At 44.6% G+C, this 26,819-nt stretch overlaps 14 pseudogenes; all 14 read right to left on the bottom strand.

The window, feature by feature from the left end:
* Positions 1-216: 216 nt before the first annotated feature.
* Positions 217-335, bottom strand: LOC149650183 (5S ribosomal RNA; annotated as a pseudogene).
* A 377-nt stretch (positions 336-712) lies between these two features.
* LOC149650182 (5S ribosomal RNA) lies at positions 713-831 on the bottom strand (annotated as a pseudogene).
* Positions 832-1,417: 586 nt separating this feature from the next.
* Positions 1,418-1,536, bottom strand: LOC149650181 (5S ribosomal RNA; annotated as a pseudogene).
* Positions 1,537-1,898: 362 nt separating this feature from the next.
* Positions 1,899-2,017, bottom strand: LOC149650180 (5S ribosomal RNA; annotated as a pseudogene).
* Positions 2,018-2,376: 359 nt separating this feature from the next.
* LOC149650179 (5S ribosomal RNA) lies at positions 2,377-2,495 on the bottom strand (annotated as a pseudogene).
* A 377-nt stretch (positions 2,496-2,872) lies between these two features.
* On the bottom strand, positions 2,873-2,991 carry LOC149650178 (5S ribosomal RNA; annotated as a pseudogene).
* Positions 2,992-3,577: 586 nt separating this feature from the next.
* Positions 3,578-3,696, bottom strand: LOC149650177 (5S ribosomal RNA; annotated as a pseudogene).
* A 598-nt stretch (positions 3,697-4,294) lies between these two features.
* LOC149650176 (5S ribosomal RNA) lies at positions 4,295-4,413 on the bottom strand (annotated as a pseudogene).
* Positions 4,414-4,790: 377 nt separating this feature from the next.
* LOC149650175 (5S ribosomal RNA) lies at positions 4,791-4,909 on the bottom strand (annotated as a pseudogene).
* Positions 4,910-5,495: 586 nt separating this feature from the next.
* On the bottom strand, positions 5,496-5,614 carry LOC149650174 (5S ribosomal RNA; annotated as a pseudogene).
* Positions 5,615-5,976: 362 nt separating this feature from the next.
* On the bottom strand, positions 5,977-6,095 carry LOC149650173 (5S ribosomal RNA; annotated as a pseudogene).
* Positions 6,096-6,456: 361 nt separating this feature from the next.
* On the bottom strand, positions 6,457-6,575 carry LOC149650172 (5S ribosomal RNA; annotated as a pseudogene).
* A 362-nt stretch (positions 6,576-6,937) lies between these two features.
* LOC149650171 (5S ribosomal RNA) lies at positions 6,938-7,056 on the bottom strand (annotated as a pseudogene).
* A 361-nt stretch (positions 7,057-7,417) lies between these two features.
* LOC149650170 (5S ribosomal RNA) lies at positions 7,418-7,536 on the bottom strand (annotated as a pseudogene).
* Positions 7,537-26,819: the final 19,283 nt, after the last annotated feature.

The following is a 26,819-nucleotide window of genomic DNA, read 5'->3' as shown; positions in this document are numbered from 1 at the left end:
AAGTACTGACTGCGCTCGACGCTGCTAACGTCGGCGATCGGACGAGAACCGGTGTTCTCAGCGTGATATGGCCGTTGCCGAGAGTGCTAGATAATAATTCGAATTTAAATTAAGTGAGACAAATTAACCTTCATCTTTTTCAAACAATAACAAAAAGAAAATATGTTTGCTTTTTTCATATCTATTGGAATTTAAAAGAGAAAAAAAAAGTGAAAAAGCTAACGGCACGCAGTGTTCCTAAGTGGTCGCCCTCCCAAGTACTGACTGCGATCGACGCTGCTTAACTTCGGTTATCGGACGAGAACCGGTGTGTTCAGCGTGATATGGCCGTTGCCGAGAGTGCTAGTTAATAATTCGAATTTAAATTAAGTGAGACAAATTAACCTTCATCTTTATAAAACAATAACAAAAAGAAGATATGTTTGCTTTTTTCATATCTGGTGGAATTTAAAAGAGGAAACAAAAGTGAAAAAGCAAACGGCACGCAGTATTCCCAAGTACTGTATGCGCTCGACGCTGCTTTACTTCGGTGATCGGACGTGAACCGGTGTTTTCAGCGTGATATGGCCGTTGCCGAGAGTGCTAGTTAATAATTCGAATTTAAATTAAGTGAGAAAAATTAACCTTAATCATTTTAAAACAATTACAAATAGAAAACGTGTTTGCTTTTTTCATAACTATTAAAATTTAAAAGAGGAAAAAAAAGTGAAAAAGCCAACGGCACGCAGTGTTCCTAAGTGGTCTCCCTCCCAAGTAGTAACTGCGCTCGACGCTGCTTAACTTCGGTTATCGGACGAGAACCGGTGTATTCAGCGTGATATGGCCGTTGCCGAGAGTGCTAGTTAATAATTTAAATTTAATTAACTTTCATCTTTATAAAACAATAACAAAAAAGAAGATATGTTTGCTTTTTTCATATCTGGTGGAATTTGAAAGAGGAAACAAAAGTGAAAAAGCCAACGGCACGCAGTATTCCCAAGTACTCTATGCGCTCGACGCTGCTTAACTTCGGTATTCGGACGAGAATCGGTGTATACAGCGTGATATGGCCGTTGCCGAGAGTGCTAGTTAATAATTTGAATTTAATTAACTTTCATCTTTATAAAACAATTACAAAAAGAAGATATGTTTGCTCTTTTCATATCTGGTGGAATTTGAAAGAGGAAACAAAAGTGAAGAAGCAATCGGCACGCAGTATTCCCAAGTACTGACTGCGCTCGACGCTGCTAACGTCGGCGATCGGACGAGAACCGGTGTTCTCAGCGTGATATGGCCGTTGCCGAGAGTGCTAGATAATAATTCGAATTTAAATTAAGTGAGACAAATTAACCTTCATCTTTTTCAAACAATAACAAAAAGAAAATATGTTTGCTTTTTTCATATCTATTGGAATTTAAAAGAGGAAAAAAAGTGAAAAAGCTTACGGCACGCAGTGTTCCTAAGTGGTCGCCCTCCCAAGTACTGACTGCGGTCGACGCTGCTTAACTTCGGTTATCGGACGAGAAACGGTGTATTCAGCGTGATATGGCCGTTGCCGAGAGTGCTAGTTAATAATTTGAATTTAATTAACGTTCATCTTTATAAAACAATAACAAAAAGAAGATATGTTTGCTTTTTTCATATCTGGTGGAATTTAAAAGAGGAAACAAAAGTGAAAAAACAAACGGCACGCAGTATTCCCAAGTACTGTATGCGCTCGACCCTGCTTAACTTCGGTGATCGGACGTGAACCGGTGTTTTCAGCGTGATATGGCCGTTGCCGAGAGTGCTAGTTAATAATTCGAATTTAAATTAAGTGAGACAAATTAACCTTCAACATTTTAAAACAATAACAAAAAGAAAACATGTTTGCTTTTTTCATATCTATTAAAATTTAAATGGGGAAGAAAAATTGAAAAAGCCAACGGCACGCAGTGTTCCTAAGTGGTCTCCCTCCCAAGTAGTGACTGCGCTCGACGCTGCTTAACTTCGGTTATCGGACGAGAACCGGTGTATTCAGCGTGATATGGCCGTTGCCGAGAGTGCTAGTTAATAATTTGAATTTAATTAACTTTCATCATTATAAAACAATAACAAAAAGAAGATATGTTTGCTTTTTTATATCTGGTAGAATTTGAAAGTGGAAACAAAAGTGAAAAAGCAAACGGCACGCAGTATTCCCAAGTACTGACTGCGCTCGACGCTGCTAACGTCGGCGATCGGACGAGAACCGGTGTCCTCAGCGTGATATGGCCGTTGCCGAGAGTGCTAGATAGTAATTCGAATTTAAATTAAGTGAGACAAATTAACCTTCATCTTTTTCAAACAATAACAAAAAGAAAATATGTTTGCTTTTTTCATATCTATTGGAATTTAAAAGAGGAAAAAAAGTGAAAAAGCTTACGGCACGCAGTGTTCCTAAGTGGTCGCCCTCCCAAGTACTGACTGCGCTCGACGCTGCTTAACTTCGGTTATCGGACGAGAACCGGTGTGTTCAGCGTGATATGGCCGTTGCCGAGAGTGCTAGTTAATAATTCGAATTTAAATTAAGTGAGACAAATTAACCTTCATCTTTATAAAACAATAACAAAAAGAAGATATGTTTGCTTTTTTCATATCTGGTGGAATTTAAAAGAGGAAACAAAAGTGAAAAAGCAAACGGCACGCAGTATTCCCAAGTACTGTATGCGCTCGACGCTGCTTTACTTCGGTGATCGGACGTGAACCGGTGTTTTCAGCGTGATATGGCCGTTGCCGAGAGTGCTAGTTAATAATTCGAATTTAAATTAAGTGAGAAAAATTAACCTTAATCATTTTAAAACAATTACAAATAGAAAACGTGTTTGCTTTTTTCATAACTATTAAAATTTAAAAGAGGAAAAAAAAGTGAAAAAGCCAACGGCACGCAGTGTTCCTAAGTGGTCTCCCTCCCAAGTAGTAACTGCGCTCGACGCTGCTTAACTTCGGTTATCGGACGAGAACCGGTGTATTCAGCGTGATATGGCCGTTGCCGAGAGTGCTAGTTAATAATTTAAATTTAATTAACTTTCATCTTTATAAAACAATAACAAAAAAGAAGATATGTTTGCTTTTTTCATATCTGGTGGAATTTGAAAGAGGAAACAAAAGTGAAAAAGCCAACGGCACGCAGTATTCCCAAGTACTCTATGCGCTCGACGCTGCTTAACTTCGGTATTCGGACGAGAATCGGTGTATACAGCGTGATATGGCCGTTGCCGAGAGTGCTAGTTAATAATTTGAATTTAATTAACTTTCATCTTTATAAAACAATTACAAAAAGAAGATATGTTTGCTCTTTTCATATCTGGTGGAATTTGAAAGAGGAAACAAAAGTGAAGAAGCAATCGGCACGCAGTATTCCCAAGTACTGACTGCGCTCGACGCTGCTAACGTCGGCGATCGGACGAGAACCGGTGTTCTCAGCGTGATATGGCCGTTGCCGAGAGTGCTAGATAATAATTCGAATTTAAATTAAGTGAGACAAATTAACCTTCATCTTTTTCAAACAATAACAAAAAGAAAATATGTTTGCTTTTTTCATATCTATTGGAATTTAAAAGAGGAAAAAAAGTGAAAAAGCTTACGGCACGCAGTGTTCCTAAGTGGTCGCCCTCCCAAGTACTGACTGCGCTCGACGCTGCTTAACTTCGGTTATCGGACGAGAATCGGTGTATTCAGCGTGATATGGCCGTTGCCGAGAGTGCTAGTTAATAATTTGAATTTAATTAACTTTCATCTTTATAAAACAATAACTAAAAGAAGATTTGTTTGCTTTTTTCATATCTGGTGGAATTTGAAAGAGGAAACTAAAGTGAAAAAAGCAAACGGCACGCAGTATTCCCAAGTACTGACTGCGCTCGACAATGCTAACGTCGGCGATCGGACGAGAACTGGTGTTCTCAGCGTGATATGGCCGTTGCCGAGAGTGCTAGATAATAATTCGAATTTAAATTAAGTGAGACAAATTAACCTTCATCTTTTTCAAACAATAACAAAAAGAAAATATGTTTGTTTTTCATATCTATTGGAATTTAAAAGAGGAAAAAAAGTGAAAACGCAAACGGCACGCAGTATTCCCAAGTACTGACTGCGCTCGACGCTGCTAACGTCGGCGATCGGACGAGAACCGGTGTTCTCAGCGTGATATGGCCGTTGCCGAGAGTGCTAGATAATAATTCGAATTTAAATTAAGTGAGACAAATTAACCTTCATCTTTTTCAAACAATAACAAAAAGAAAATATGTTTGCTTTTTTCATATCTATTGGAATTTAAAAGAGAAAAAAAAAGTGAAAAAGCTAACGGCACGCAGTGTTCCTAAGTGGTCGCCCTCCCAAGTACTGACTGCGATCGACGCTGCTTAACTTCGGTTATCGGACGAGAACCGGTGTGTTCAGCGTGATATGGCCGTTGCCGAGAGTGCTAGTTAATAATTCGAATTTAAATTAAGTGAGACAAATTAACCTTCATCTTTATAAAACAATAACAAAAAGAAGATATGTTTGCTTTTTTCATATCTGGTGGAATTTAAAAGAGGAAACAAAAGTGAAAAAGCAAACGGCACGCAGTATTCCCAAGTACTGTATGCGCTCGACGCTGCTTTACTTCGGTGATCGGACGTGAACCGGTGTTTTCAGCGTGATATGGCCGTTGCCGAGAGTGCTAGTTAATAATTCGAATTTAAATTAAGTGAGAAAAATTAACCTTAATCATTTTAAAACAATTACAAATAGAAAACGTGTTTGCTTTTTTCATAACTATTAAAATTTAAAAGAGGAAAAAAAAGTGAAAAAGCCAACGGCACGCAGTGTTCCTAAGTGGTCTCCCTCCCAAGTAGTAACTGCGCTCGACGCTGCTTAACTTCGGTTATCGGACGAGAACCGGTGTATTCAGCGTGATATGGCCGTTGCCGAGAGTGCTAGTTAATAATTTAAATTTAATTAACTTTCATCTTTATAAAACAATAACAAAAAAGAAGATATGTTTGCTTTTTTCATATCTGGTGGAATTTGAAAGAGGAAACAAAAGTGAAAAAGCCAACGGCACGCAGTATTCCCAAGTACTCTATGCGCTCGACGCTGCTTAACTTCGGTATTCGGACGAGAATCGGTGTATACAGCGTGATATGGCCGTTGCCGAGAGTGCTAGTTAATAATTTGAATTTAATTAACTTTCATCTTTATAAAACAATTACAAAAAGAAGATATGTTTGCTCTTTTCATATCTGGTGGAATTTGAAAGAGGAAACAAAAGTGAAGAAGCAATCGGCACGCAGTATTCCCAAGTACTGACTGCGCTCGACGCTGCTAACGTCGGCGATCGGACGAGAACCGGTGTTCTCAGCGTGATATGGCCGTTGCCGAGAGTGCTAGATAATAATTCGAATTTAAATTAAGTGAGACAAATTAACCTTCATCTTTTTCAAACAATAACAAAAAGAAAATATGTTTGCTTTTTTCATATCTATTGGAATTTAAAAGAGGAAAAAAAGTGAAAAAGCTTACGGCACGCAGTGTTCCTAAGTGGTCGCCCTCCCAAGTACTGACTGCGCTCGACGCTGCTTAACTTCGGTTATCGGACGAGAAACGGTGTATTCAGCGTGATATGGCCGTTGCCGAGAGTGCTAGTTAATAATTTGAATTTAATTAACGTTCATCTTTATAAAACAATAACAAAAAGAAGATATGTTTGCTTTTTTCATATCTGGTGGAATTTAAAAGAGGAAACAAAAGTGAAAAAACAAACGGCACGCAGTATTCCCAAGTACTGTATGCGCTCGACCCTGCTTAACTTCGGTGATCGGACGTGAACCGGTGTTTTCAGCGTGATATGGCCGTTGCCGAGAGTGCTAGTTAATAATTCGAATTTAAATTAAGTGAGACAAATTAACCTTCAACATTTTAAAACAATAACAAAAAGAAAACATGTTTGCTTTTTTCATATCTATTAAAATTTAAATGGGGAAGAAAAATTGAAAAAGCCAACGGCACGCAGTGTTCCTAAGTGGTCTCCCTCCCAAGTAGTGACTGCGCTCGACGCTGCTTAACTTCGGTTATCGGACGAGAACCGGTGTATTCAGCGTGATATGGCCGTTGCCGAGAGTGCTAGTTAATAATTTGAATTTAATTAACTTTCATCATTATAAAACAATAACAAAAAGAAGATATGTTTGCTTTTTTCATATCTGGTAGAATTTGAAAGTGGAAACAAAAGTGAAAAAGCAAACGGCACGCAGTATTCCCAAGTACTGACTGCGCTCGACGCTGCTAACGTCGGCGATCGGACGAGAACCGGTGTTCTCAGCGTGATATGGCCGTTGCCGAGAGTGCTAGATAATAATTCGAATTTAAATTAAGTGAGACAAATTAACCTTCATCTTTTTCAAACAATAACAAAAAGAAAATATGTTTGCTTTTTTCATATCTATTGGAATTTAAAAGAGGAAAAAATAGTGAAAAAGCTAACGGCACGCAGTGTTCCTAAGTGGTCGCCCTCCCAAGTACTGACTGCGCTCGACGCTGCTTAACTTTGGTTATCGGACGAGAACTGGTGTATTCAGCGTGATATGGCCGTTGCCGAGAGTGCTAGTTAATAATTTGAATTTAATTAACGTTCATCTTTATAAAACAATAACAAAAAGAAGATATGTTTGCTTTTTTCATATCTGGTGGAATTTAAAAGAGGAAACAAAAGTGAAAAAACAAACGGCACGCAGTATTCCCAAGTACTGTATGCGCTCGACGCTGCTTAACTTCGGTGATCGGACGTGAACCGGTGTTTTCAGCGTGATATGGCCGTTGCCGAGAGTGCTAGTTAATAATTCGAATTTAAATTAAGTGAGACAAATTAACCTTCAACATTTTAAAACAATAACAAAAAGAAAACATGTTTGCTTTTTTCATATCTATTAAAATTTAAATGGGGAAGAAAAATTGAAAAAGCCAACGGCACGCAGTGTTCCTAAGTGGTCTCCCTCCCAAGTAGTGACTGCGCTCGACGCTGCTTAACTTCGCTTATCGGACGAGAACCGGTGTATTCAGCGTGACATGGCCGTTGCCGAGAGTGCTAGTTAATAATTTGAATTTAATTAACTTTCATCATTTTAAAACAATAACAAAAAGAAGATATGTTTGCTTTTTTCATATCTGGTGGAATTTGAAAGAGGAAACAAAAGTGAAAAAGCAAACGGCACGCAGTATTCCCAAGTACTGACTGCGCTCGACGCTGCTAACGTCGGCGATCGGACGAGAACCGGTGTTCTCAGCGTGATATGGCCGTTGCCGAGAGTGCTAGATAATAATTCGAATTTAAATTAAGTGAGACAAATTAACCTTCATCTTTTTCAAACAATAACAAAAAGAAAATATGTTTAATTTTTTCATATCTATTGGAATTTAAAAGAGGAAAAAAAAGTGAAAAAGCTAACGGCACGCAGTGTTCCTAAGTGGTCGCCCTCCCAAGTACTGACTGCGCTCGACGCTGCCTAACTTTGGTTATCGGACGAGAACCGGTGAATTCAGCGTGAAATGGCCGTTGCCGAGAGCTACGACATTGAGCTACGACAAACAAGGGCCGAGATATTAAGCAAAATGTTCGCCAACTTTGGTATCGTCTCACTTATTTTTATTATGTTACTTATGATTTTTGCACTAAACTTTGGAGGCTCATAACTCTTGTTCTACAAGAGATACTGGGATCTCCTTTGGAAATGTTATAGTACTCTTTGCTCCCCATACCAGGATACTTTAAACTTGAGGCTACCTCAATATCGTCGTCAACTTATTTTTTGTCTCACTTATTGTTAGAAGGTTACTTTTGATTTTTGAAAATAAACTTTGCAGGCTCGTAACTCTGGTTCTACCAGAGATACGGGGATGTAAATAATGTGACCTTGACACAAATGTTCGGATAATTATAAAGGTCTTTGCATGTTCCAAGCAAAAAAAAAAACTTCGCGGTTTCGAACCTGTGGCCTTCCGGGAGTGAGGCGGATGCGATAACGGCTACACTAAAGATATGTTATTATTTTTAATCGAAGGAACAGGGTCAAGTAATTAAGCAATACGTGAACAAACAAACCCCTCCATAGAAAATGCATTAGACTATACTTTGCAAGGCCCATAACTCTGTGTCTACTAGAGATACCGGGATGTCCTTAGGATATGTTATAGTCCAATTTGTCATTCATCTAACCATACTAAAAACTTTGGGCTACGACAAACAGGGGCCGAGTACTTAAGCGAAACGTAAAGAAACAAACCCCCTCCATAGGAAATGAGTTAGACTATACTTTGCAGGCTCGTAACTCTGTTTCCACTGGAGATACGGGGATGTCCTTTGAGTATGTTATATTCCAATTTGTCTTCCATCTAACCATACTAAAAACATTGAGCTACGACAAACAGGGGCCGAGTAATTAAGCTAAACGTAAACAAACAACCCGTCCTTAGGAAATGCATTAGACTATACTTTGCAGGCCCATAACTCTGTGTCTACTAGAGATACGGGGATGTCCTTAGGATATGTTATAGTCCAAATTGTCACCCATCTAACCATACTAAAAACATTGAGCTACGACAAACAAGGGCCGAGATATTAAGCAAAATGTTCGTCAACTTTGGTATCGTCTCACTTATTTTTATTATGTTACTTATGATTTTTGCACTAAACTTTGGAGGCTCATAACTCTTGTTCTACAAGAGATACTGGGATCTCCTTTGGAAATGTTATAGTACTCTTTGCTCCCCATACCAGGATACTTTAAACTTGAGGCTACCTCAATATCGTCGTCAACTTATTTTTTGTCTCACTTATTGTTAGAAGGTTACTTTTGATTTTTGAAAATAAACTTTGCAGGCTCGTAACTCTGGTTCTACCAGAGATACGGGGATGTAAATAATGTGACCTTGACACAAATGTTCGGATAATTATAAAGGTCTTTGCATGTTCCAAGCAAAAAGAAAAAACTTCGCGGTTTCGAACCTGTGGCCTTCCGGGAGTGAGGCGGATGCGATAACGGCTACACTAAAGATATGTTATTATTTTTAATCGAAGGAACAGGGTCAAGTAATTAAGCAATACGTGAACAAACAAACCCCTCCATAGAAAATGCATTAGACTATACTTTGCAAGGCCCATAACTCTGTGTCTACTAGAGATACCGGGATGTCCTTAGGATATGTTATAGTCCAATTTGTCATTCATCTAACCATACTCAGAAATTAAATGGTTGTCAGGTGTTGTGGAAAAACTTTGGCTTTCTACGTTACATTTGAGACCCCACAACACCTCTCCCGGGTGGGCTCGAACCACCAACCTTTCGATTAACAGCTGAACGCGCTAACCATTGCGCCACGGAATCCCAAAAATTAAATGCTCGTCAGGTATTGTGTAAAAACCTTGACTTTTTACGTCACATCTGAGACCTCACAACACCGCTCCCGGATGGGCTCGAACCACCAACCTATTGGTTAACAGCCGAACGCGCTAAACATTGCGCCACGGAAGCCCAAAAGTTAAATGCTCGTCAGGTATTGTGTAAAAACCTTGACTTTTTACGTCACATCTGAGACCTCACAACACCGCTCCCGGATGGGCTCGAACCACCAACCTATTGGTTAACAGCCGAACGCGCTAACCATTGCGCCACGGAAGCCCAAAAGTTAAATGCTCGTCAGGTATTGTGTAAAAACCTTGATTTTTTACGTCAAATCTGAGACCTCACAACACCGCTCCCGGATGGGGTCGAACCACCAACCTATTGGTTAACAGCCGAACGCGCTAACCATTGCGCCACGGAAGCCCAAAAATTAAATGGTCGTCATTTATTGTGCAAAAACTTTGGCTTTCTACGTTACATTTGAGATCACACAACACCGCTCCCGGATGGGCTCGAACCACCAACCTATTGGTTAACAGCCGAACGCGCTAACCATTGAGCCACGGAAGCCCAAAAATTAAATGGTCGTCAGGAATTGTGGAAAAACTTTGGCTTTCTACGTCACATCTGAGACCTCACAACACCGCTCCCGGGTGGGCTCGAACCTTCAACCTTTCGATTAACAGCTGAACGCGCTAATCATTGCGCCACGGAAGCCCAAAAATTAAATGTTCGTCAGGTATTGTGAAAAACTCTGACATTTTACGTTACATCTGAGACCTCACAACACCGCATCCCGGATGGGCTCGAACCACAAACCTATTGGTTAACAGCCGAACGCGCTAATCATTGAGCCACGGAAGCCCAGAAATTAAATGGTTGTCACGTATTGTGGAAAAGTTTTGACTTTTTACGCTACATCTGAGACCCCACAACACCTCTCCCGGGTGGGCTCGTACCACCAACCTCTCGATTTACAGCTGAACGCGCTAACCATTGCGCCACGGAAGCCCAAAAATTCAATGTTCGACAGGTATTGTGGAAAAACTCTGACATTTTATGTTACATTTGAGACGTCACAACTCCGCTCCCGGGAGAGCTCAAACCACCAGTCTTTTGAATAGCAGCTGAACGCGCTAACCATTGCGCCACGGAAGCCCAAAAATTAAATGGTCGTCAGGTATTGTGGAAAAACTTTGGCTTTCTACGTTACATTTGAGATCACACAACACCGCTCCCGGGTGGGCTCGAACCACCAACCTATTGGTTAACAGCCGAACGCGCTAACCATTGCGCCACGGAAGCCCAAAATTTAAATGTTCGTCAGGTATTATGTAAAAACCTTGACTTTTTACGTCACATCTGAGACCTCACAACACCGCTCCCGGATGGGGTCGAACCACCAACCTATTGGTTAACAGCCGAACGCGCTAACCATTGCGCCACGGAAGCCCAAAAATTAAATGGTCGTCATTTATTGTGCAAAAACTTTGGCTTTCTACGTTACATTTCAGATCCCACAACACCGCTCCCGGGTGGGCTCGAACCACCAACCTATTGGTTAACAGCCGAACGCGCTAACCATTGAGCCACGGAAGCTCAGAAATTAAATGGTTGTCAGGTATTGTGGAAAACCTTGACTTTTAACGTCACATCTGAGACCTCACAACACCGCTCCCGGATGGGCTCGAACCACCAACCTATTGGTTAACAGCCGAACGTGCTAACCAGTGCGCCACGGAAGCCCAAAAATTAAATGGTCGTCAGGTATTGTGGAAAATTTTGGCTTTCTACGTTACATTTGAGATCACACAACACCGCTCCCGGGTGGGCTCGAACCACCAACCTATTGGTTAACAGCCGAACGCGCTAACCATTGCGCCACGGAAGCCCAAAACCTAAATGCTCGTCAGGTATTGTGCAAAAAACTTGACTTTTAACGTCACATCTGAGACCTCACAACACCGCTCCCGGATGGGCTCGAACCACCAACCTATTGGTTAACAGCCGAACGCGCTAACCATTGCGCCACGGAAGCCCAAAAGTTAAATACTCGTCAGGTATTGTGTAAAAACCTTGACTATTTACGTCACATCTGAGACCTCACAACACTGCTCCCGGATGGGCTCGAACCACCAACCTATTGGTTAACAGCCGAACGCGCTAACCATTAAGCCACGGAAGCTCAGAAATTAAATGGTTGTCAGGTGTTGTGGAAAAACTTTGGCTTTCTACGTTACATTTGAGACCCCACAACACCTCTCCCGGGTGGGCTCGAACCACCAACCTTTCGATTAACAGCTGAACGCGCTAACCATTGCGCCACGGAATCCCAAAAATTAAATGCTCGTCAGGTATTGTGTAAAAACCTTGACTTTTTAACTCACATCTGAGACCTCACAACACCGCTCCCGGATGGGCTCGAACCACCAACCTATTGGTTAACAGCCGAACGCGCTAACCATTGCGCCACGGAAGCCCAAAAGTTAAATGTTCGTCTGGTGTTGTGGAAAAACTCTGACATTTTACGTTACATCTGAGACGTCACAACACCGCTCCCGGGAGGGCTCGAACCACCAACCTTTCGGTTAACAGCTGAACGCGCTGACCATTGCGCCACTGAAGCCCAAAAATTAAATTTTCGTCAGGTATTGAGGTAAAACCTTGACTTTTTACTTCTCATCTGAGACCTCACAACACCGCTCCCGGATGGGCTCGAACCACCAACCTTTCGGTTAACAGCCGAACGCGCTAACCATTCGCCACGGACGCCCAAAAATTAAATGGTCGTCAGGTATTGTGGAAAAACTTTGGCTATTTACGTTACATTTGAGATCCAAAAACACCGCTCCCGGGTGGGCTCGAACCACCAACCTATTGGTTAACAGCCGAACGCGCTAACCATTGAGCCACGGAAGATCAGAAATTAAATGGTTGTCACGTATTGTGGAAAAGTTTTGACTGTTAACGCTACATCTGAGACCCCACAACACCTCTTCCGGGTGGGCGCAAACCACCAACCTTTCGATTAAGAGCTGGACGCGCTAATTACTGCGCCACGGAAGCCCAAAAATTAAATGTTCGTCAGGTATTGTGGAAAAACTCTGACATTTTACGTAACATCTGAGACGTCACAAATCCTCTCTCGTTTGGGCTCGAACCACCAACCTTTCGGTTAACAGCTGAACGCACTAACCATTGCGCCACGGAAGCCCAAAAATTAAATGGTCGTCAGGTATTGTGGAAAAACTTTGGCTATTTACGTTACATTTGAGATCCAAAAACACCGCTCCCGGGTGGGCTCGAACCACCAAGCTATTGGTTAACAGCCGAACGCGCTAACCATTGAGCCACGAAAGATCAGAAAATAAATGGTTATCACGTATTATGGAAAAAGTTTGTCTTTTCACGCTACATCTGAGACCTCACAACACCTCTCCCGGGTGGGCTCGAACCACCAACCTTTCGATTAACAGCTGAACACGCTAACCATTGCGCCACGGAAGCCCAAAAATTAAATGCTCGTCAGGTATTGTGGAAAAACTCTGACATTTTACGTTACATCTGAGACGTCACAACACCGCTCCCGGGAGGGCTCGAACCACCAACCTTTCGGTTAACAGCTGAAAATTAAAAATCGAGGTACATTTTTATTTATTGTCCTGACGAACATTTAATTTTTGGGCTTCCGTGGCTCAATGTTAGCGCGTTCGGCTGTTAATCGAAAGGTTGGTGGTTCGAGCCCATCCGGGAGCGGTGTTGTGAGGTCTCAGATGTAGCGTGAAAAGTCAAACTTTTTCCATAATACGTGATAACCATTTATTTTCTGAGCTTCCGTGGCTCAATGGTTAGCGCGTTCGGCTGTTAAGCAATAGGTTGGTGGTTCGAGCCCACCCGGGAGCGGTGTTTTGGTATCTCAAATGTAACGTAAATAGCCAAAGTTTTACCTCAATACCTGACGAAAATTTAATTTTTGGGCTACAGTGGCGCAATGGTCAGCGCGTTCAGCTGTTAACCGAAAGGTTGGTGGTTCGAGCCCTCCCGGGAGCGGTGTTGTGACGTCTCAGATGTAACGTAAAATGTCAGAGTTTTTCCAAAACACCTGACGAACATTTAACTTTTGGGCTTCCGTGGCGCAATGGTTAGCGCGTTCAGCTGTTAATCGAAAGGTTGGTGGTTCGAGCCCGCCCGGAAGAGGTATTGTGTGGTCTCAGATGTAGCGTGAAAAGTCAAACTTTTTCCATAATACGTGATAACCATTCATTTTCTGATCTTTCGTGGCTCAATGGTTAGCGCGTTCGGCTGTTAACCCATAGCTTAGTGGTTCGAGCCCACCCGGGAGCGGTGTTTTTGGATCTCAAATGTAACGTAAATAGCCAAAGTTTTTCCGCAATACCTGACGACCATTTTTTTTGGGCGTCCATGGCGCAATGGTTAGCGCGTTCGGCTGTTAACCGAAAGGTTTGTGGTTCGAGCCCATCCGGGAGCGGTGTTGTGAGGCCTCAGATGTGAACTAAAAAGTCAAAGTTTTACCTCAATACCTGACGAAAATTTAATTTTTGGGCTTCAGTGGCGCAATGGTTAGCGCGTTCGGCTATTAACCAATAGGTTGGTGGTTCGAGCCCATTCGGGAGAAGTGTTGTGACGTCTCAGATGTAACGTAAAATGTCGAAGTTTTTCACAATACCTGACGAACATTTAATTTTTGGGCTTCAGTGGCGCAATGGTCAGCGCGTTCAGCTGTTAACCGAAAGGTTGGTGGTTCGAGCCCAAACGAGAGAGGTTTTGTGGGGTCTCAGATGTAGCGTGAAAATTCGTAACTTTTCAACAATACCTGACAACCATTTAATTTTTGGGTGTCCGTGGCGCAATGGCTAGCGCGTTCGGTTGTTAACCGAAAGGTTGGTGGTTCGAGCCCATCCGGGAGCGGTGTTGTGACGCCTCAGATGTTACGTAAAATGTCAGAGTTTTTCCACAATACCTGACGAACATTTAATTTTTGGGCTTCCGTGGCGCAGTAATTAGCGCGTCCAGCTCTTAATCGAAAGGTTGGTGGTTCGAGCCCACCCGGAAGAGGTGTTGTGGGGTCTCAGATGTAGCGTTAAAAGTCAAAACTTTTCCACAATACGTGACAACCATTTAATTTCTGATCTTCCGTGGCTCAATGGTTAGCGCGTTCGGCTGTTAACCAATAGGTTGGTGGTTCGAGCCCACCCGGGAGCGGTGTTTTTGGAGCTCAAATGTAACGTAAATAGCCAAAGTTTTTCCACAATACCTGACGACCATTTAATTTTTGGGCCTCAGTGGCGAATGGTTAGCGCGTTCGGCTGTTAACCGAAAGGTTGGTGGTTCGAGCCCATCCGGGAGCGGTGTTGTGAGGTCTCAGATGGTAAGTAAAAAGTCAAGGTTTTACCTCAATACCTGACGAAAGTTTAATTTTTGGGCTTCAGTGGCGCAATGGTTAGCGCGTTCGGCTATTAACCAATAGGTTGGTGGTTCGAGCCCATCCGGGAGAAGTGTTGTGACGTCTCAGATGTAACGTAAAATGTCAGAGTTTTTCCACAATACCTGACGAACATTTAATTTTTGGGCTTCCGTGGCGCAATGGTTAGCGCGTTCAGCTGTTAATCGAAAGGTTGGTGGTTCGAGCCCACCCGGAAGAGGTGATGTGGGGTCTCAGATGTAGCGTAAAAAGTGAAAACTTTTCCACAATACGTGACAACCATTTAATTTCTGAGCTTTAGTGGCGCAATGGTCAGCGCTTTCAGCTGTTAACCGAAAGGTTGGTGGTTCGAGCCCATCCGGGAGCGGTGTTGTGAGGTCTCAGATGGTAAGTAAAAGTCAAGGTTTTACCTCAATACCTGACGAAAATTTAATTTTTGGGCTACAGTGGCGCAATGGTCAGCGCGTTCAGCTGTTAACCGAAAGGTTGGTGGTTCGAGCCCTCCCGGGAGCGGTGTTGTGACGTCTCAGATGTAACGTAAAATGTCAGAGTTTTTCCAAAACACCTGACGAACATTTAACTTTTGGGCTTCCGTGGCGCAATGGTTAGCGCGTTCAGCTGTTAATCGAAAGGTTGGTGGTTCGAGCCCGCCCGGAAGAGGTATTGTGTGGTCTCAGATGTAGCGTGAAAAGTCAAACTTTTTCCATAATACGTGATAACCATTCATTTTCTGATCTTTCGTGGCTCAATGGTTAGCGCGTTCGGCTGTTAACCCATAGCTTAGTGGTTCGAGCCCACCCGGGAGCGGTGTTTTTGGATCTCAAATGTAACGTAAATAGCCAAAGTTTTTCCGCAATACCTGACGACCATTTTTTTTGGGCGTCCATGGCGCAATGGTTAGCGCGTTCGGCTGTTAACCGAAAGGTTTGTGGTTCGAGCCCATCCGGGAGCGGTGTTGTGAGGCCTCAGATGTGAACTAAAAAGTCAAAGTTTTACCTCAATACCTGACGAAAATTTAATTTTTGGGCTTCAGTGGCGCAATGGTCAGCGCGTTCAGCTGTTAACCGAAAGGTTGGTGGTTCGAGCCCAAACGAGAGAGGTTTTGTGGGGTCTTAGATGTAGCGTGAAAAGTCGTAACTTTTCAACAATACCTGACAACCATTTAATTTCTGAGCTTCCGTGGATCAATGGTTAGCGCGTTCGGCTGTTAACCAATAGGTTGGTGGTTCTAGCCCATCCGGGAGCGGTGTTGTGATGTCTCAGATGTAACGTAAAATGTCAGAGTTTTTCCACAATACCTGACGAACATTTAATTTTTGGGCTTCCTTGGCGCAATGGTTTGCGCGTTCAGCTGTTAATCGAAAGGTTGGTGGTTCGAGCCCACCCGGAAGAGGTGATGTGGGGTCTCAGATGTAGCGTAAAAAGTCAAAACTTTTCCACAATACGTGACAACCATTTAATTTCTGAGCTTCGGTGGCGCAATGGTCAGCGCGTTCAGCTGTTAACCGAAAGGTTGGTGGTTCGAGCCCTCCCGGGAGCGGTGTTGTGACGTCTCAGATGTAACGTAAAATGTCAGAGTTTTTCCACAATACCTGACGAACATTTAATTTTTGGGCTTCAGTGGCGCAATGGTCAGCGCGTTCAGCTGTTAATCGAAAGGTTGGTGGTTCAAGCCCACCCGGGAGAGGTGTTGTGAGGTCTCAGATGTAGCGTGAAAAGTCAAACTTTTTCCATAATACGTGATAACCATTTATTTTCTGATCTTTCGTGGCTCAATGGTTAGCGCGTTCGGCTGTTAACCAATAGCTTGGTGGTTCGAGCCCACCCGGGAGCGGTGTTTTTGGATCTCAAATGTAACGTAAATAGCCAAAGTTTTTCCGCAATACCTGACGACCATTTTTTTTGGGCGTCCGTGGCGCAATGGTTAGCGCGTTCGGCTGTTAACCGAAAGGTTGGTGGTTCGAGCCCATCCGGGAGCGGTGTTGTGAGGTCTCAGATGTGAAGTAAAAAGCCAAAGTTTTTCCACAATACCTGACAACCGTTTAATTTCTGAGCTTCCGTGGCTCAATGGTTAGCAATTTCAGCTGTTAACCAATAGGTTGGTGGTTCGAGCCCACCCGGGAGCGGTGTTGTGTGATCTCAAGTGTAACGTAGAAAGCCAAAGTTTTTCCACAATACCTGACGACCATTTAATTTTTGGGCTTCCGTGGCGCAATGGTTAGCGCGTTCGGCTGTTAACCAATAGGTTGGTGGTTCGAGCCCACCCGGGAGAGGTGTTGTGGGGTCTCAAATGTAACGTAGAAAGCCAAAGTTTTTCCACAACACCTGACAACCATTTAATTTCTGAGCTTCCGTGGCTCAATGGTTAGCGCGTTCGGCTGTTAACCAATAGGTTGGTGGTTCGAGCCCATCCGGGAGCGGTGTTGTGAGGTCTCAGATGTGACGTAAAAAGTCAAGGTTTTTACACAATACCTGACGAGCATTTAACTTTTGGGCTTCCGTGGCGCAATGGTTAGCGCGTTCAGCTGTTAACCGAAAGGTTGGTGGTTCGAGCCCTCCCGGGAGCGGTGTTGTGACGTCTCAGATGTAACGTAAAATGTCAGAGTTTTTCCAAAACACCTGACGAACATTTAACTTTTGGGCTTCCGTGGCGCAATGGTTAGCGCGTTCAGCTGTTAATCGAAAGGTTGGTGGTTCGAGCCCGCCCGGAAGAGGTATTGTGTGGTCTCAGATGTAGCGTGAAAAGTCAAACTTTTTCCATAATACGTGATAACCATTCATTTTCTGATCTTTCGTGGCTCAATGGTTAGCGCGTTCGGCTGTTAACCCATAGCTTAGTGGTTCGAGCCCACCCGGGAGCGGTGTTTTTGGATCTCAAATGTAACGTAAATAGCCAAAGTTTTTCCGCAATACCTGACGACCATTTTTTTTGGGCGTCCATGGCGCAATGGTTAGCGCGTTCGGCTGTTAACCGAAAGGTTTGTGGTTCGAGCCCATCCGGGAGCGGTGTTGTGAGGCCTCAGATGTGAACTAAAAAGTCAAAGTTTTACCTCAATACCTGACGAAAATTTAATTTTTGGGCTTCAGTGGCGCAATGGTCAGCGCGTTCAGCTGTTAACCGAAAGGTTGGTGGTTCGAGCCCAAACGAGAGAGGTTTTGTGGGGTCTTAGATGTAGCGTGAAAAGTCGTAACTTTTCAACAATACCTGACAACCATTTAATTTCTGAGCTTCCGTGGATCAATGGTTAGCGCGTTCGGCTGTTAACCAATAGGTTGGTGGTTCTAGCCCATCCGGGAGCGGTGTTGTGATGTCTCAGATGTAACGTAAAATGTCAGAGTTTTTCCACAATACCTGACGAACATTTAATTTTTGGGCTTCCTTGGCGCAATGGTTTGCGCGTTCAGCTGTTAATCGAAAGGTTGGTGGTTCGAGCCCACCCGGAAGAGGTGATGTGGGGTCTCAGATGTAGCGTAAAAAGTCAAAACTTTTCCACAATACGTGACAACCATTTAATTTCTGAGCTTCAGTGGCGCAATGGTCAGCGCGTTCAGCTGTTAACCGAAAGGTTGGTGGTTCGAGCCCTCCCGGGAGCGGTGTTGTGACGTCTCAGATGTAACGTAAAATGTCAGAGTTTTTCCACAATACCTGACGAACATTTAATTTTTGGGCTTCAGTGGCGCAATGGTCAGCGCGTTCAGCTGTTAACCGAAAGGTTGGTGGTTCGAGCCCAAACGAGAGAGGTTTTGTGGGGTCTCAGATGTAGCGTGAAAAGTCGTAACTTTTCCACAATACCTGACGAGCATTTAATTTTTGGGCTTCCGTGGCGCAATTGTTAGCGCGTTCAACTGTTAATCGAAAGGTTGGTGGTTCAAGCCCACCCGGGAGAGGTGTTGTGAGGTCTCAGATGTAGCGTGAAAAGTCAAACTTTTTCCATAATACGTGATAACCATTTATTTTCTGATCTTTCGTGGCTCAATGGTTAGCGCGTTCGGCTGTTAACCAATAGCTTGGTGGTTCGAGCCCACCCGGGAGCGGTGTTTTTGGATCTCAAATGTAACGTAAATAGCCAAAGTTTTTCCGCAATACCTGACGACCATTTTTTTTGGGCGTCCGTGGCGCAATGGTTAGCGCGTTCGGCTGTTAACCGAAAGGTTGGTGGTTCGAGCCCATCCGGGAGCGGTGTTGTGAGGTCTCAGATGTGAAGTAAAAAGCCAAAGTTTTTCCACAATACCTGACAACCGTTTAATTTCTGAGCTTCCGTGGCTCAATGGTTAGCAATTTCAGCTGTTAACCAATAGGTTGGTGGTTCGAGCCCACCCGGGAGCGGTGTTGTGTGATCTCAAGTGTAACGTAGAAAGCCAAAGTTTTTCCACAATACCTGACGACCATTTAATTTTTGGGCTTCCGTGGCGCAATGGTTAGCGCGTTCGGCTGTTAACCAATAGGTTGGTGGTTCGAGCCCACCCGGGAGAGGTGTTGTGGGGTCTCAAATGTAACGTAGAAAGCCAAAGTTTTTCCACAACACCTGACAACCATTTAATTTCTGAGCTTCCGTGGCTCAATGGTTAGCGCGTTCGGCTGTTAACCAATAGGTTGGTGGTTCGAGCCCATCCGGGAGCGGTGTTGTGAGGTCTCAGATGTGACGTAAAAAGTCAAGGTTTTTACACAATACCTGACGAGCATTTAACTTTTGGGCTTCCGTGGCGCAATGGTTAGCGCGTTCGGCTGTTAACCAATAGGTTGGTGGTTCGAGCCCATCCGGGAGCGGTGTTGTGAGGTCTCAGATGTGACGTAAAAAGTCAAGTTTTTTGCACAATACCTGACGAGCATTTAGGTTTTGGGCTTCCGTGGCGCAATGGTTAGCGCGTTCGGCTGTTAAGCAATAGGTTGGTGGTTCGAGCATATCCGGGAGCGGTGTTGTGAGGTCTCAGATGTGACGTAAAAAGTCAAGGTTTTTACACAATACCTGACGAGCATTTAAATTTTGGGCTTCCTTGGCGCAATGGTTAGCGCGTTCGGCTGTTAACCAATAGGTTGGTGGTTCGAGCCCATCCGGGAGCGGTGTTGTGAGGTCTCAGAAGTGACGTAAAAAGTCAAGGTTTTTACACAATACCTGACGAGCATTTAATTTTTGGGCTTCCGTGGCGCAATGGTTAGCGCGTTCAGCAGTTAACAAATAGGTTAGTGGTTCGAGCCCACCTGGGAGCGGCGTTGTGGGATCTCAAACGTAACGTAGAAAGCCAAAGTTTTTCCACAATACCTGACGACCATTTAATTTTTGGGCTTCCGTGGCGCAATGGTTAACGCGTTCGGCTGTTAACAAATAGGTTGGTGGTTCGAGCCCACCCGGGAGCGGTGTTGTGGGATCTCAAATGTAACGTAGAAAGCCAAAGTTTTTCCACAATACGTGACAACCATTTAGTTTCTGAGCTTCCGTGGCTGAATGGTTAGCGCGTTCAATTTTTAACCAATAGGGTGGTGGTTCGAGCCAACCCGGGAGCGGTGTTGTGGGATCTCAAATGTAACGTAGAAAGACAAAGTTTTTCCACAATACCTGACGACCATTTATTTTTTGGGCTTCCTTGGCGCAATGGTTAGCGCGTTCGGCTGTTAACCGAAAGGTTGGTGGTTCGAGCCCAACCGAGAGAGGTGTTGTAGGGTCTCAGATGTAACGTAATAAGTCATAACTTATCCACAACACCTGACAACCATTTAATCTCTGAGCTTCCGTGGCTCAATGGTTAGCGCGTTCGGCTGTTAACCAATAGGTTGGTGGTTCGAGCCCATCCGGGAGCGGTGTTGTGAGGTCTCAGATGTAACGTAAAATGTCAGAGTTTTTCCACAATACCTGACGAACATTTAATTTTTGGGCTTCCGGGGCGCAATGGTTAGCGCGTTCGGCTGTTAACCAATAGGTTGGTGGTTCGAGCCCATCCGGGAGCGGTGTTGTGAGGTCTCAGATGTGACGTAAAAAGTCAAGGTTTTTACACAATACCTGACGAGCATTTAATTTTTAGCTTCCATGGCGCAATGGTGAGCGCGTTCAGCAGTTAACAAATAGGTTAGTGGTTCGAGCCCACCCGGGAGCGGCGTTGTGGGATCTCAAACGTAACGTAGAAAGCCAAAGTTTTTCCACAATACCTGACGACCATTTAATTTTTGGGCTTCCGTGGCGCAATGGTTAACGCGTTCGGCTGTTAACCAATAGGTTGGTGGTTCGAGCCCACCCGGGAGCGGTGTTGTGGGATCTCAAATGTAACGTAGAAAGCCAAAGTTTTTCCACAATACGTGACGACCATTTAATTTCTGAGCTTCCGTGGCTCAATGGTTAGCGCGTTCGGCTGTTAACCAATAGGTTGGTGGTTCGAGCCCATCCGGGAGCGGTGTTGTGAGGTCTCAGAAGTGACGTAAAAAGTCAAGGTTTTTCCACAATACCTGACGAACATTTAATTTTTGGGCTTCCATGGCGCAATGGTTAGCGCGTTCGGCTGTTAACCGAAAGGTTGGTGGTTCGAGCCCATCCGGGAGCGGTGTTGTGACGTCTCAGATGTTACGTAAAATGTCAGAGTTTTTCCACAATACCTGACGAACATTTAATTTTTGGGCTTCCGTGGCGCAGTAATTAGCGCGTCCAGCTCTTAATCGAAAGGTTGGTGGTTCGAGCCCACCCGGAAGAGGTGTTGTGGGGTCTCAGATGTAGCGTTAAAAGTCAAACCTTTTCCACAATACGTGACAACCATTTAATTTCTGATCTTCCGTGGCTCAATGGTTAGCGCGTTCGGCTGTTAACCAATAGGTTGGTGGTTCGAGCCCACCCGGGAGCGGTGTTTTTGGATCTCAAATGTAACGTAAATAGCCAAAGTTTTTCCATAATACCTGACGACCATTTAATTTTTGGGCCTCAGTGGCGAATGGTTAGCGCGTTCGGCTGTTAACCGAAAGGTTGGTGGTTCGAGCCCATCCGGGAGCGGTGTTGTGAGGTCTCAGATGGTAAGTAAAAAGTCAAGGTTTTACCTCAATACCTGACGAAAATTTAATTTTTGGGCTTCAGTGGCGCAATGGTTAGCGCGTTCGGCTATTAACCAATAGGTTGGTGGTTCGAGCCCATCCGGGAGAAGTGTTGTGACGTCTCAGATGTAACGTAAAATGTCAGAGTTTTTCCACAATACCTGACGAACATTTAATTTTTGGGCTTCAGTGGCGCAATGGTCAGCGCGTTCAGCTGTTAACCGAATGGTTGGTGGTTCGAGCCCAAACGAGAGAGGTTTTGTGGGGTCTTAGATGTAGCGTGAAAAGTCGTAACTTTTCAACAATACCTGACAACCATTTAATTTCTGAGCTTCCGTGGATCAATGGTTAGCGCGTTCGGCTGTTAACCAATAGGTTGGTGGTTCTAGCCCATCCGGGAGCGGTGTTGTGATGTCTCAGATGTAACGTAAAATGTCAGAGTTTTTCCACAATACCTGACGAACATTCAATTTTTGGGCTTCCTTGGCGCAATGGTTTGCGCGTTCAGCTGTTAATCGAAAGGTTGGTGGTTCGAGCCCACCCGGAAGAGGTGATGTGGGGTCTCAGATGTAGCGTAAAAAGTCAAAACTTTTCCACAATACGTGACAACCATTTAATTTCTGAGCTTCAGTGGCGCAATGGTCAGCGCGTTCAGCTGTTAACCGAAAGGTTGGTGGTTCGAGCCCCCCCGGGAGCGGTGTTGTGACGTCTCAGATGTAACGTAAAATGTCAGAGTTTTTCCACAATACCTGACGAACATTTAATTTTTGGGCTTCAGTGGCGCAATGGTCAGCGCGTTCAGCTGTTAATCGAAAGGTTGGTGGTTCAAGCCCACCCGGGAGAGGTGTTGTGAGGTCTCAGATGTAGCGTGAAAAGTCAAACTTTTTCCATAATACGTGATAACCATTTATTTTCTGATCTTTCGTGGCTCAATGGTTAGCGCGTTCGGCTGTTAACCAATAGCTTGGTGGTTCGAGCCCACCCGGGAGCGGTGTTTTTGGATCTCAAATGTAACGTAAATAGCCAAAGTTTTTCCGCAATACCTGACGACCATTTTTTTTGGGCATCCGTGGCGCAATGGTTAGCGCGTTCGGCTGTTAACCGAAAGGTTGGTGGTTCGAGCCCATCCGGGAGCGGTGTTGTGAGGTCTCAGATGTGAAGTAAAAAGCCAAAGTTTTTCCACAATACCTGACAACCGTTTAATTTCTGAGCTTCCGTGGCTCAATGGTTAGCAATTTCAGCTGTTAACCAATAGGTTGGTGGTTCGAGCCCACCCGGGAGCGGTGTTGTGTGATCTCAAGTGTAACGTAGAAAGCCAAAGTTTTTCCACAATACCTGACGACCATTTAATTTTTGGGCTTCCGTGGCGCAATGGTTAGCGCGTTCGGCTGTTAACCAATAGGTTGGTGGTTCGAGCCCACCCGGGAGAGGTGTTGTGGGGTCTCAAATGTAACGTAGAAAGCCAAAGTTTTTCCACAACACCTGACAACCATTTAATTTCTGAGCTTCCGTGGCTCAATGGTTAGCGCGTTCGGCTGTTAACCAATAGGTTGGTGGTTCGAGCCCATCCGGGAGCGGTGTTGTGAGGTCTCAGATGTGACGTAAAAAGTCAAGGTTTTTACACAATACCTGACGAGCATTTAACTTTTGGGCTTCCGTGGCGCAATGGTTAGCGCGTTCGGCTGTTAACCAATAGGTTGGTGGTTCGAGCCCATCCGGGAGCGGTGTTGTGAGGTCTCAGATGTGACGTAAAAAGTCAAGTTTTTTGCACAATACCTGACGAGCATTTAGGTTTTGGGCTTCCGTGGCGCAATGGTTAGCGCGTTCGGCTGTTAAGCAATAGGTTGGTGGTTCGAGCATATCCGGGAGCGGTGTTGTGAGGTCTCAGATGTGACGTAAAAAGTCAAGGTTTTTACACAATACCTGACGAGCATTTAAATTTTGGGCTTCCTTGGCGCAATGGTTAGCGCGTTCGGCTGTTAACCAATAGGTTGGTGGTTCGAGCCCATCCGGGAGCGGTGTTGTGAGGTCTCAGAAGTGACGTAAAAAGTCAAGGTTTTTACACAATACCTGACGAGCATTTAATTTTTGGGCTTCCGTGGCGCAATGGTTAGCGCGTTCAGCAGTTAACAAATAGGTTAGTGGTTCGAGCCCACCTGGGAGCGGCGTTGTGGGATCTCAAACGTAACGTAGAAAGCCAAAGTTTTTCCACAATACCTGACGACCATTTAATTTTTGGGCTTCCGTGGCGCAATGGTTAACGCGTTCGGCTGTTAACAAATAGGTTGGTGGTTCGAGCCCACCCGGGAGCGGTGTTGTGGGATCTCAAATGTAACGTAGAAAGCCAAAGTTTTTCCACAATACGTGACAACCATTTAATTTCTGAGCTTCCGTGGCTGAATGGTTAGCGCGTTCAATTTTTAACCAATAGGGTGGTGGTTCGAGCCAACCCGGGAGCGGTGTTGTGGGATCTCAAATGTAACGTAGAAAGACAAAGTTTTTCCACAATACCTGACGACCATTTATTTTTTGGGCTTCCTTGGCGCAATGGTTAGCGCGTTCGGCTGTTAACCGAAAGGTTGGTGGTTCGAGCCCAACCGAGAGAGGTGTTGTAGGGTCTCAGATGTAACGTAATAAGTCATAACTTATCCACAACACCTGACAACCATTTAATCTCTGAGCTTCCGTGGCTCAATGGTTAGCGCGTTCGGCTGTTAACCAATAGGTTGGTGGTTCGAGCCCATCCGGGAGCGGTGTTGTGAGGTCTCAGATGTAACGTAAAATGTCAGAGTTTTTCCACAATACCTGACGAACATTTAATTTTTGGGCTTCCGTGGCGCAATGGTTAGCGCGTTCGGCTGTTAACCAATAGGTTGGTGGTTCGAGCCCATCCGGGAGCGGTGTTGTGAGGTCTCAGATGTGACGTAAAAAGTCAAGGTTTTTACACAATACCTGACGAGCATTTAATTTTTAGCTTCCGTGGCGCAATGGTGAGCGCGTTCAGCAGTTAACAAATAGGTTAGTGGTTCGAGCCCACCCGGGAGCGGCGTTGTGGGATCTCAAACGTAACGTAGAAAGCCAAAGTTTTTCCACAATACCTGACGACCATTTAATTTTTGGGCTTCCGTGGCGCAATGGTTAACGCGTTCGGCTGTTAACCAATAGGTTGGTGGTTCGAGCCCACCCGGGAGCGGTGTTGTGGTATCTCAAATGTAACGTAGAAAGCCAAAGTTTTTCCACAATACGTGACGACCATTTAATTTCTGAGCTTCCGTGGCTCAATGGTTAGCGCGTTCGGCTGTTAACCAATAGGTTGGTGGTTCGAGCCCATCCGGGAGCGGTGTTGTGAGGTCTCAGAAGTGACGTAAAAAGTCAAGGTTTTTCCACAATACCTGACGAACATTTAATTTTTGGGCTTCCATGGCGCAATGGTTAGCGCGTTCGGCTGTTAACCGAAAGGTTGGTGGTTCGAGCCCAACCGGGAGAGGTGTTGTGGGGTCTCAGATGTAGCGTAAAAAGTCAAAACTTTTCCACAATACGTGACAACCATTTAATTTCTGAGCTTCCGTGGCTGAATGGTTAGCGCGTTCAGCTTTTAACCAATAGGGTGGTGGTTCGAGCCCACCCGGGAGCGGTGTTGTGGGATCTCAAATGTAACGTAGAAAGACAAAGTTTTTCCACAATACCTGACGACCATTTATTTTTTGGGCTTCCGTGGCTCAATGGTTAGCGCGTTCGGCTGTTAACCAATAGGTTGGTGGTTCGAGCCCATCCGGGAGCGGTGTTGTGAGGTCTCAGATGTAACGTAAAATGTCAGAGTTTTTCCACAATACCTGACGAACATTTAATTTTTGGGCTTCCGTGGCGCAATGGTTAGCGCGTTCGGCTGTTAACCAATAGGTTGGTTGTTTGAGCCCATCCGAGAGCGGTGTTGTGAGGTCTCAGATGTGACGTAAAAAGTCAAGGTTTTTACACAATACCTGACGAGCATTTAACTTTGGGGCTTCCGTGGCGCAATGGTTAGCGCGTTCGGCTGTTAACCAATAGGTTGGTTGTTCGAGCCCATCCGGGAGCGGTGTTGTGAGGTCTCAGATGTGACGCAAAAAGTCAAGGTTTTTACACAATACCTGACGAGCATTTAATTTTTGGGCTTCCGTGGCTCAATGGTTAGCGCGTTCGGCTCTTAACCTAAAGGTTGGTGGTTCGTGCCCATCCGGGAGCGGTGTTGTGGCGTCTCAGATGTAACGTAAAATGTCAGAATTTTTCCACAATACCTGACGAACATTTAATTTTTGGGCTTCCTTGGCGCAATTATTAGCGCGTTCAACTGTTAATCGAAAGGCTGGTGGTTCAAGCCCACCCAGAAGAGGTGTTGTGGGGTCTCAGATGTAGCGTAAAAAGTCAAAACTTATCCACAATACGTGACAACCATTTAATTTCTGAGATTCCGTGGCTCAATGGTTAGCGCGTTCGGCTGTTAACCAATAGGTTGGTGGTTCGAGCCCACCCGGGAGCGGTGGTGTGGGATCTCAAATGTAACGTAGAAAGCCAAAGTTTTGCCACAATACCTGACGACCATTAAATTTTTGGGCTTCCTTGGCGCAATTGTTAGTGCGTTCGGCTGTTAACCGAAAGGTTGGTGGTTCGTGCCCAACCGGAAGAGGTGTTGTAGGGTCTCAGATGTAACGTAAAAAGTCATAACTTATCTACAATACCTGACAACCATTTAATTTGTGAGCTTCCGTGGCTCAAAGGTTAGCGCGTTCGGCTGTTAACTAATAGGTGTGTGGTTCGAGCCCATCCGGGAGCGGTGTTGTGACGTCTCAGATGTGATGTAAAAAGTCAAGGTTTTTTCCACAACACCTGACGACCATTTAAATTTTGGGCTTCCGTGGCGCAATGGTTAGCGCGTTCGGCTGTTAACCAATAGGTTGGTGGTTCGAGCCCATCCGGGAGCGGTGTTGTGAGGTCTCAGATGTAACGTAAAATG

The sequence above is a fragment of the Phalangium opilio genome, unplaced genomic scaffold, assembly GCF_054372755.1.
Source record: "Phalangium opilio isolate 3A_F unplaced genomic scaffold, DU_Popi_V2 ptg000087l_1, whole genome shotgun sequence".
In the NCBI taxonomy this organism is placed as follows: Eukaryota; Metazoa; Arthropoda; class Arachnida; order Opiliones; family Phalangiidae; genus Phalangium; species Phalangium opilio.
This window is presented reverse-complemented; position numbering and strand designations above follow the sequence as displayed.